Raw genomic sequence first — 12159 nt, forward strand, 5'->3', positions numbered from 1 at the left:
GCAGAGATGTAGGGACCCCATCTTTGGAATCCAAGTCTAACAATATGTCTTCTACCTGCATGAGACATTTCGTGAAATTCAGACGTTGCTAACGGCCATGGCTGAGATTTATGTACGTCACCATCACTACCATTGAAATAGCCCAAATAAACAGGTTTTTGTGACCCTAGGCTATGACCTCTTCGGCCTAGGGGCCCAAAACTCACCAGTCATGTTCCCCCTAAGAGTCCCTACAATGCTAGAAAATTTGCCACTGCTGAGCAATTGCCCTTTGAAAAGATGTGAGATTTTGGAAAGTGAAATAGGGAGGCAATGAATTTTGGACCCCTGTAACTCTGGTTTGTAGAGATGTAGGGACCCCATCTTTGGAATCCAAGTCTAACAATATGTCTTCTACCTGCATGAGACATTTCGTGAAATTCAGACGTTGCTAACGGCCATGGCTGAGATTTATGTACGTCAGCATCACTACCATTGAAATTGCCCAAATAAACAGGTTTTTGTGACCCTAGGCTATGACCTCTTCGGCCTAGGACTGCATTGAACGCGACCTACGCATTGTGCGCATTCTGGACAACACCAATTACTGGGTTTATACCCTTCTGGATCCACGGTACAAACACAATGTTCCAAAACTGCTTGAAGAAAGAGTCAGACAGGTCAAAATGGAAGAATACCAGCAGGCCCTTGTGGAGACTTTAGAGAGGAGATTGACATCCTCCCCCTCCTCTAGCCAGTTGTACGCCGACAGACTGACTTCCGCAAACCCAGGACGACCAGGAGGGCAGCAAACAACACAAGCCGCAGCTAGTGCCCAAAAGGGAATGGTATCGGCAGTGTCCTTGGAGTGGGAAAATTTTCTGACACCCATGCAGCAGCACACAGAACAGCAAGCGTGCAGATCCACCTCCAACACCGATCGCCTGGAGAAGATGGTCAAGGACTACATGTCAGATGGCATAGCTGTGTTGAACAATCCATCTGCACCCTTCAACTATTGGGTATCGAAGCTAGACACCTGGCACAAACTGGCAATGTACGCAATAGAAGTGCTGGCTTGCCCGGCAGCCAGCGTTATGTCGGAACGCTGTTTCAGTGCTGCTGGAGGCATCGTCACAGATCGGCGTATCCGCCTCTCCACAGAAAATGCAGACCGTCTGACTCAAATTAAAATGAATCAATCCTGGATTGGAAACGACTACGCAACACTCCCGGACCCCAACCAAGTAACATGAACAATGAACATCTGTGATGGGTTAGCGTTTCCGGTCCCTGTTTATTGAACCTCTCATCTGTATTACATTTATGACTGCATGGCGACAAAATGCAAATTGCTATCCGCACGCTTCTTGTCCTCATGCAAGGCCTGGGTTGTTGTGTCTCAAAGCGTGGCCTTCTCCTCCTGCGCCACCCTCCTCCTGTTCCATCACGTGTGCTGCTGCTGGGTTAGTGTTACCAGTCCCTTTTCCTGGAACCTCTTATATGTATTACATTTATGACTGCATGCCGACAAAAAGCATGTTACCTGTGCAAAGAAAACAGACATTTCCCGCATTTAAAAGACAGTTTTCCCTTTGAAACTTTAAAATCGATTTTCTCAAAAACTATAAGCTCTTTTTGCTACATTCTTTTTCCTCTTGTACCCACTCCCAAGGTGCACATACCCTGTAAATTTGGGGTATGTAGCATGTAAGGAGGCTTTACAAAGCATGAAAGTTCGGGTCCCCATTGACTTTCATTATGTTCGGAGTTCGGCTCGAACACCCGAACATCGCAGCCATGTTCGGACCGAACCCGAACATCTAGATGTTCGCCCAACACTACACGTGACCCGTTCGGCCAATCACAGCGCTAGCCGAACGTTCGGGTGATGTTCGGCCATGCGCTCTTAGTTCGGCCGAACACCATCAGGCCGAACTCGAACATCACCCGAACAGGGTGATGTTCTGCAGAACCCGAACAGTGGCGAACACTGTTCGCCCAACACTAGCAGGCAGGCCTGCAGAAGTAGGCTAATAAACCTACTTTGAATGTAAATTAAAAGGTAAAATTGAAGTTTATTTTAATAATGACAAACATATTGTTGGCTTGGATTTTTTATGTGCTATTGAGATGCCCTGGGTGCTAAAAATGGTGCTCGGTTGACTTTAAAGGGAACTTTTTTTTGGTGTTTCAGATAGTTGAAATCACTACTGCCTACCTGTAATTTTGTCTTGCCTAGAAGGCTAGGTGTGGGTTCTACTTAACTCCACCATGCGTTACAGAATTTATCTTTATTTTCTATCATTATCTGAAAGTAGCACAGCAGTGTAAAGATATCCATCCTTCTTTCCAAGTCTAGTATTTGCTGATGCACAACATGGGCTATTCAAGTAAATACATGTGCTTCATCTTTGTTGGAGGCGTCACATTAGGCATCCGTTTAGTGAGCGATGAACCAGTAGGTATTAAACTCTTTTGAAACCTAGCCTTACATTTTTGGATTAGGAAGTTCAGTGAAATATACTACCATAAATACAATGCTGTACCAACTGATGGCGCATTGGTTTAATGATAGTAACAGATTTCTACTTTTTGCTCCCCTAGTCCAACTCTTTTGTGCACTGCTCCCCTTTTGCCATGTGCAGCCTTTTTCCACGTATAGCAACTTCCTTTCTGGTTACAGCAGCAGCAGGCCCCATGTGCTTCCTCCTCTGATATGTTAAAGTGAACCAGAGCACCCTCATGTATTTTACCATATATATATCAGTGGGAACATTAGAGAAAACACCTACCCTGCTCTCTGTTTCATTCTTCACTGCTCAGCCTAATTTTCATCAGCCCTGATAAAATGCTAGACCCAGCATTCAGTCTGGCTTTGCTCAGGAATCATTATAGCTGAGTCATTATAGCAGAGCCAGAAGGGGGCAAGCTTGGGCTTGAAAATACATCAGAGAAGACAGACTCAGCTATGATGATTCCTGAGCAAAGACAGACTTCTGTACATGCGCAGAAGACTGAGACTGGACCTGACGATCCTGTTACCGGGGCTGATCGCGGCTGAACAGCAGACCGTGGGAGGACATCGTTGGACTCAGACGTGAATATGGAGCTGGAGGAAGCCCCGGGTAAGTATTGATTCTTTGTATTTTCTGATCTCTGGTACACTTTAACTACCAAAATAGTAAGACACCAGCCAGCCTCCCTACTCACTTGCACACTATTTTGTTAGTTAGACTTTGCAACTTCTGTTTAAGGAATGTTTGAAAACCCTGAGAATCCCCTATGAGGAGATGGACTAGTCCATAACCTGTCAGTTCTGTCAGATTTTAACTGCTTACTTTTTTCGCTGGAGTGGTCCTTTAATCCTTATCCAATTGCTAACAAAAGGTAGGGAGGAAAAAATATTCAAACTTGTAGGTGTTGCTTTTAATAGCTTTTAATGTTTATTAAATATGGTGTTAGTGGTTTTGTTTATAATCCCTTGTTAATTTTGCGGCTGAGTTTTTTCAAGGATATAGCTGTGGCCTGCATTAGTGCTATGTGTATACATGATGTAGTTAGTAGTCATGCTTTTGTCATGAGAAATCTGTGATTCTTTCTGTACAAGAGAGCTTCCAAAGCATCCCTCCTGAAGTTAGTTATGATAGTCCAAAGTTGTAATATTCAAAAGGTTCTCCCGTCACACACCTTTCCAGGTCCGGTAGACAGACCTCCGTGCCGGTGCCCACTTCCTGCAGGTACACCACCCCTGCACAGCCGTAGTCAATGTACAAAATGGAGACGGCACACAAAAGGCTTCAGTAGCAAAACTGTATTAAAGCATGTAGAGGCACACACAACATGTTTTGGGTGGAGCCCTTCCTCAGGTGTGCCACACCCAACACCTGTGACCCTTAAATACCCACCCACAAAAAGTCATGAGACCAACATAGTCACATGACCAATTGACATCACTAACAACAATACAATTTCCATCTGGGGAGCTACACTAACAGTGTCTACCCCAGTTAACTGAGGAAAAGATCACCCAGATACTGTCTTAATACATATCCATACATTTGTATTCATTTTCAACATTAATTCATCATATTCATAGGTATAAATCTTTCTTAACAGGAAACGATACCCCTCCTGATAAAGTCCTGTTTCATACAATCTGTGCAGACAGTTTCACCCTAGGAGAAAAGGACATTATAAGAAACACTTTAGGCTCAGGTATTCATTTAGGCCATTCGGACATACACAATTGAATTTTCTTATCCATTTCGCCTTGCATTGCAAAAGTAATTTTTTCCTATTACCCCCTCTAGCAAGTACTGGCACATCCTCAATCACAAACCACCTCAACTGGCTCGCACTATGGCGATACTGCAAAAAATGTCTGGAGACCGAAGTCTCATACTCTTTTTTTACCCAATGCGAAGTTTGTAACATCTCGCTTGTGCTCTTGTATCCTCTCTTTCACTGGTCTTTCCGTCTTTCCGTCTTTCCAATGTATACATACCCACAGGGGCACTTGAGCCCGTATACCACATAGGGACTCAAGCATGTAAACCTGCCCCTAATGGGTATGCCTGCACCAGTGGAAGGATGGAAAAAAAATGCTACCTTTTATAATAGCACCACAACAGTTACAACTTAGACATGGAAATGTGCCATTTCTAGTGCTCGAGGTCACAGCCTTCTTTTTGATAGCAATATCAGACCTACAACCCCAATCTTTTATTGACCTGCCCCGGCGGTAAGCAAACACAGGGGGTTCAGCAAACAGTTTGCCAAACTCCCTGTCCTGCCTAAGCAGAGGCCAAAACTTCCTCACAACCGAGCGTATCCGCTCAGACATATAGCCATAATTGCACACAAAGGGCAATCGATCAGAAGTACGTTTTGCCCTTGGCAACAGTAATTCTTTTCTAGTAAGGGATCTCACCTCATCACTCACTTTTTGAAGAGCATGTCTATCATAGCCTTTTTCAGCCAGAGTTTGTTCACATCAATCCCTCATGAGGAGGGTATGCGACAGATTGAAGAAAAATTATCAGAGTTGAACAAGTTGAACAACCAAAAAAAAGTTGCTTGCTATTGTTCAAACAGCTGATAAGACTGATAAGCCGTCAATCCAACTGTTGGATTCAGGGGTGAGCCTGGGGTGGCTGGCACCTGGGTGCAAGATTTTCTCTGGCGCCTATGGGAGTGGTTAAATTAACCGCGCCCAACCACATAACCACACCCATGTCCTGCCTAATCACACCCATGTCCCCCGTTTAGGTAGTGAGTGACAGGGACCCCCGTTTAGGTAGTGAGAGACAGGGACCCCCGTTTAGGTAGTGAGTGACAGCGACCCCCGTTTAGGTAGTGAGAGACAGGTACCCCCTTTAGGTAGTGAGTGACAGGGCCCCCCTTTAGGTAGTGAGTGATAGGGTTAAATTAACCGCGCCCAACCACATAACCACACCCATGTCCTGCCTAATCACACCCATGTCCCCCGTTTAGGTAGTGAGTGACAGGGACCCCCTTTAGGTAGTGAGTGACAGGGACCCCGTTTAGGTAGTGAGTGACAGGGACCCCCTTTAGGTAGTTAGTGACAGGGTTAAATTAACCGAACCCAACCACATAACCACACCCATGTCCTGCCTAATCACACTCATGTCCCCCGTTTAGGTAGTGAGTGACAGGGACCCCCGTTTAGGTAGTGAGTGACAGGGACCCCCGTTTAGGTAGTGAGAGACAGGGACCCCCGTTTAGGTAGTGAGTGACAGCGACCCCCGTTTAGGTAGTGAGAGACAGGGACCCCCGTTTAGGCAGTGAGTGACAGGGACCCCCATTTAGGCAGTGAGTGACAGGGACCCCCATTTAGATAGTGAGTGACAGGGACCCCCGTTTAGACAGTGAGTGACAGGGACCCCCGTTTAGGCAGTGAGAGACAGGGACCCCTGTTTAGGCAATGAGTGACAGGGACCCCTGTTTAAGTAGTGAGAGACAGGGACCCCCATTTAGGTAGTGAGAGACAGGGACCCCCATTTAGGTAGTGAGAGACAGGGACCCCCATTTAGGCAGTGAGTGACGGACCCCCTTTAGGCAGTGAGTGACAGAGACCCCCTTTAGGTAGTGAGTGACAGGGACCCCCTTTAGGTAGTGAGTGACAGGGACCCCCTTTAGGTAGTGAGTGACAGGGACCCCCTTTAGGTAGTGAGTGACAGGAACCCCGTTTAGGTAGTGAGTGACAGGGACCCCCAATGGTAGTAAGTGACAGGAACCCTGTTTAGGTAGTGAGTGACAGGGACCCCCTTTAGGTAGTGAGTGACAGGGACCCCCTTTAGGCATTGAGTGACAGGGTAAAAGGTAAACAGGGCGCTCTACAGTAAGCGGTTCAGATTGTCCTCAAACATTACATACACCAATCATGTAAAAAGGATAAACATGAATAGAAGAGGCTCTATAGTAATGTCCCTGATGTTAAAATCAGATATAAGTCCACAGGGTTCTTCCTCCAAACTTATTAATGCATAGGTGACCTCCAGCGGTTCCAGAGTATTATAGAAACAATATACGCTCACCAGATTCCACAGCTGCCCTTCTCAGGATCAGCCAAACACGTATTTGGACAAGCCAATATCCTCTCGAGGCTCCAGCTTTTTCCTCCTCAGTGAACCATGGCCTGAGGAGCGAGGGACGCTGAAAGAGCTCACGAGGATTTTTACATGCGCAATTGATTCTACAATATTGTAAGTGCACTACGTTTTAGCTATTTTAATAAAAGAAGATTTTACACTATATATGGCCCTGTTTGAGTCCTAGAAAAGCTGTCAATGAAAATATAAGCTAGATACAAGCGGCAAGGCGATCAATGCTGGTCTGTGCTGGGTCAGCCCGGCCATGTGGTGAGAGGCTTTATTGATTATCCGGTGGTGGAGCACAGGGTGCACATGGTAGTGACTGGGAGCACTGGTGCAATCAAGTGGATTTAAACCATACAGTATCACACTATTGGAGCTTGTTTGTCTCTTATGTTTACATGGTTCACTGAGGAGGAAAAAGCTGGAGCCTCGAGAGGATATTGGCTTGTCCAAATACGTGTTTGGCTGATCCTGAGAAGGGCAGCTGTGGAATCTGGTGAGCGTATATTGTTTCTATAATACTCTGGAACCGCTGGAGGTCACCTATGCATTAATAAGTTTGGAGGAAGAACCCTGTGGACTTATATCTGATTTTAACATCAGGGACATTACTATAGAGCCTCTTCTATTCATGTTTATCCTTTTTACATGATTGGTGTATGTAATGTTTGAGGACAATCTGAACTGCTTACTGTAGAGCTCCCTGTTTACCTTTTATACTGCCTATAGAGTGACACACACACTTTTTTCAGGTGCGATCCAGTATATGTTATAACAATTTACAAAGTGTGATTTTGAGGAGCGCACATATAGGTTATTTATTATTTTTATTATTGAGTGACAGGGACCCCCTTTAGGTAGTGAGTGACAGGGACCCCGTTTAGGTAGTGAGTGAGAGGGACCCCCTTTAGGTAGTGAGTGACAGGGACCCCCTTTAGGTAGTGTGTGACAGGGACCCCTTTAGGTAGTGAGTGAGATGGACCCCCTTTAGGTAGTGAGTGACAGGAACCGCGTTTGGGTAGTAAGTGACAGGGACCCCTTTAGGTAGTGAGTGACAGGGACCCCCTTTAGGCAGTGAGTGACAGAGACCCCGTTTAGTGAGTGACAGGGACCCCTTTAGGTAGTGAGTGACAGGGACCCCCCTTTAGGCAGTGAGTGACAGGGACCCCCGTTTAGCTAGTGAGTGACAGGGACCCCTTTAGGTAGTGAGTGACAGGGACCCCCTTTAGGTAGTGAGTGACAGGGACCCCGTTTAGGTAGTGAGTGACAGGGACCCCTTTAGGTAGTGAGTGACAGGGACCCTCTTTAGGTAGTAAGTGACAGGGACCCCCTTTAGGTAGTGAGTGACAGGAAACCCGTTTAGTTAGTGAGTGACAGGGACCCCCTTTAGGTAGTGAGTGACAGGGACCCCCAATGGTAGTAAGTGACAGGAACCCCGTTTAGGTAGTGAGAGACAGGGACCACCTTTAGGTAGTGAGTGACAGGGACTCCCTTTAGGCAGTGAGTGACAGGGACCCCCTTTAGGTAGTGAGTGACAGGGACCCCGTTTAGGTAGTGAGTGACAGGGACCCCCTTTAGGTAGTGACAGGGACCCCCTTTAGGTAGTGTGTGACAGGGACCCCTTTAGGTAGTGAGTAACAGGGACCCCCTTTAGGTAGTGAGTGACAGGAACCCCGTTTAGGTAGTAAATGACAGGGACCCCCTTTAGGTAGTGAGTGACAGGGACCCCCTTTAGGTAGTGAGTGACAGGGACCCCGTTTAGATAGTGAGTGACAGGGACCCCCTTTAGGTAGTGAGTGACAGGGACCCCCTTTAGGTAGTGTGTGACAGGGACCCCTTTAGGTAGTGAGTGACAGGGACCCCGCTTTAGGTAGTGAGTGACAGGGTTAAATTAACCGCGCCCAACCACATAACCACACCCATGTCCTGCCTAATCACACTCATGTCCCCCGTTTAGGTAGTGAGTGACAGGGACCCCTGTTTAGGTAGTGAGTGACAGGGACCCCCGTTTAGGTAGTGAGAGACAGGGACCCCCGTTTAGGTAGTGAGTGACAGCGACCCCCGTTTAGGTAGTGAGAGACAGGGACCCCCGTTTAGGCAGTGAGTGACAGGGACCCCCATTTAGGCAGTGAGTGACAGGGACCCCCATTTAGATAGAGAGTGACAGGGACCCCCGTTTAGGCAGTGAGTGACGGACCCCCGTTTAGGCAGTGAGAGACAGGGACCCCTGTTTAGGCAATGAGTGACAGGGACCCGTGTTTAGGTAGTGAGAGACAGGGACCCCCGTTTAGGTAGTGAGAGACAGGGACCCCCATTTAGGTAGTGAGTGACGGACCCCCTTTAGGCAGTGAGTGACAGGGACCCCGTTTAGGTAGTGAGTGACAGGGACCCCCTTTAGGTAGTGAGTGACAGGGACCCCCTTTAGGTAGTGAGTGACAGGGACCCCCTTTAGGTAGTGAGTGACAGGAACCCCGTTTAGGTAGTGAGTGACAGGGACCCCCTTTAGGTAGTGAGTGACAGGAACCCCGTTTGGGTAGTGAGTGACAGGGACCCCGTTTAGTGAGTGACAGGGACCCCGTTTAGTGAGTGACAGGGACCCCCCTTTAGGCAGTGAGTGACAGGGACCCCCCTTTAGGCAGTGAGTGACAGGGACCCCCGTTTAGCTAGTGAGTGACAGGGACCCCTTTAGGTAGTGAGTGACAGGGACCCCCTTTAGGTAGTGAGTGACAGGGACCCCGTTTAGGTAGTGAGTGACAGGGACCCCTTTAGGTAGTAAGTGACAGGGACCCCCTTTAGGTAGTGAGTGACCGGGACCCCGTTTAGGTAGTGAATGACAGGGACCCCCTTTAAGTAGTTAGTGACAGGGACCCTCTTTAGGTAGTGAGTGACAGGGACCCCCTTTAGGTAGTGAGTGACCGGGACCCCGTTTAGGCAGTGAGTGACAGGGACCCCCTTTAGGTAGTGAGTGACAGGGACCCCTTTAGGTAGTGAGTGACAGGGACCCCCTTTAGGTAGTGAGTGACAGGGACCCCTTTAGGTAGTGAGTGACAGGGACCCCTTTAGGTAGTGAGTGACAGGCACACTTTTTAGGTAGTAAGTGACAGGGACCCCCTTTAGGTAGTGAGTGACCGGGACCCCGTTTAGGTAGTGAGTGACAGGGACCCCCTTTATGCAGTGAGTGACAGGGACCCCCCTCACCTTGCAGTGTCAGACCTCAGGATCAGCGGGCGACCCGACCAGTAAGAGCGGGCGCCGCACGCACCCGCTCTATATGCAGAAGTGATGTCGCTTCCGCATATCAGTGCGGTGTGCTAGGTCCTAGCGCCCGCACTATTGGTTGCCGCCTGATCGAGGTCTGACGCGGCTAGAGGGAGGGAAGGAGCGGCGGCTAGAGGGGGTGAGCGGCGGCCGGGCGGCGCCTGGGTGCAATGCACCCGCAGCACCCGCCCAGGCACGGCCCTGGTTGGATTGACCTCTTATCAGTCTTATCAGCTGTTTGAACAATAGCAAGCAACTTTTTTTTGGTTTTTCAACTTGTTTCACAACAAAAGTTGTTTGATAATTGTGCTGCATAAAAGACCGATTTTGAGTGTGTGTATGGGAGAGGAACTGTCGCGAAAATCTTAAAATTTAAAACGCATACAAAGAAGTACATTTCTTCCAGAGTAAAATGGGCCATACATTACTTTTCTCCTATGTTGCTGTCACTTACAGTAAGTAGTAGAAATCTGACATTACCGACAGCTTTTGGACTAGTCCATCTCTTCTTGGGGGATTCTCAGCATGGCCTTTATTCTTTATAAAGACATTCCCTGAAAAAGATTTATACAAAGATGCTGGCCAGCCTCCCTGCCTACTTCACACTTTTTTGCCAGTTGGACGGAGCAACTGTCATTCACTAAGTGCTTATAAAAATAAAGAAAACCCTGAGTACCTTCATGAACAGATGGACTAACCCAAAACCTGTCGGTAATGTCAGATTTCTACTACTTACTGTAAGTGACAGCAACATAGGAGAAAAGTAATTTATGTCTCATTTTACTCTGGAAGAAACGTTCTTCTTATTTGTGTATGTTTACATGTATTTTAAATTTTAAGATTTTCGCGACAGAGGTCCTTTAAGTCAATGAGAAGAGATTAGTATCCACCACTTTATGGGATTTATTCACTTTTCTCATCAATTATTTTCTTATATCTGTTTTTTTACCTTATCTATTTATAAACCTTTTAAGCAATCACAAAGCTATACAAATAAGTCAATACATTATAACACTGGAGTTAAATGACACCTAAAGTAAGAGGGTTATGGAGGGTGCCATAAGTATTTCAACAATACCAGTTGCCTGGCACCCTGCTGATGTATTTGGCTGCAGTAGTATCTAAATTACACACCTGAAACAATCATGCAGCAAATCCAATTAGACTTCAGTCAAACGTCTCATCTGCATGCCTGTTCATGGCCAAAGGCTAAAAGTATTAGAGGCAGAGGATCAGCAGGACAGCCAGGTAATGTGCATTGTTTAAAAGGAAATAAATATGGCAGCCTCCATATTTCTCTCACTTGATGTGTCCTTTAAGTTAATCAGGAATAAAGATGGTCAATAAGATGCTAATTATGAATTGGTACATTTTATCTTAATGTTCTGCACATTTAAGCAGCTGAGCATTGGACCTTTCAACTGCAACAATGGATGAATTTAATTGGTCCGATTTAGAAAAGCGCTGCTAGTGGGTCCCAGGACTAACTCAAAATTATTATCATATTATTGAGGAACAACCTATTTTGTTGTCAATATTTTTATTAAACAGTTAATCATACAACAAACATTTTGTTTTGTCAATATTTTAATTACATTTGAGAAACAACCTGTTTTGAATATTTTTTATTATTTTGTTTGGAATATGCATTAAATTAATAATAGATAAAGTAAGAAAGAAGCCGAGATCATTTATGAGATACGGTTAGTGAATCGACCCTTGTGATGTTGTTTACTCTTTACAGCCCTAAATACAATTTTGTATCAAAATAAATAGTGTATAAGATCCTGTCTTGAAATTTTATGAACACTTTTTTTTAGGTTTGTGTGCTTACGTTGAACCGGGTTCAATTTACTTTGCAGTAGAAATAGTGTACAAGTGGCGTAGCTAAGGAGCTGTGGGCCCTGATGCAAGTTTTACAATGGAGCCCCCAAGCACTCTATACATAACAATTGATACGGCGCACAAAAACCTGGCAATGGCAACTCCAGTGTCAGAGGTGAAAGAAGGGGATGGGGAACAGTTTGTTAATGATTACCACTATTCAAAGCATCTATAGAAGTGATTATTATGAGCACAGGGCCAATAGAGAGCTAATACTGCAGTTGAGGGAGGGCCCTTCGGGGCCCCTGTTGCTACGCCCCTGGATAAAAGGAAGGAACAGGAGGCCTGGGTGTAGTAAGGCAACCACTGTATGGCCAGAGGGGGATATTTTATCAGGTACTGTCCCCTAAAGTTCAGCATTGTATTGGCTCCTCTCTAAGGTGTTAGTTCAACTGCAGCAGAAGCCCAGCATGGCCAG

The 12159-nt window shown here is 46.3% G+C and overlaps 1 protein-coding gene across 14 annotated transcripts in view; it reads left to right on the top strand.

The window, feature by feature from the left end:
* The window catches only part of THRA (thyroid hormone receptor alpha), a 1122562-nt gene that overhangs the window by 367507 nt on the left and 742896 nt on the right, over nucleotides 1-12159 (top strand). The gene's annotated exons all lie outside the window — the stretch shown is intronic.

The sequence above is a fragment of the Hyperolius riggenbachi genome, chromosome 12 (assembly GCF_040937935.1).
Source record: "Hyperolius riggenbachi isolate aHypRig1 chromosome 12, aHypRig1.pri, whole genome shotgun sequence".
NCBI classification, from domain to species: domain Eukaryota; kingdom Metazoa; phylum Chordata; class Amphibia; order Anura; family Hyperoliidae; genus Hyperolius; species Hyperolius riggenbachi.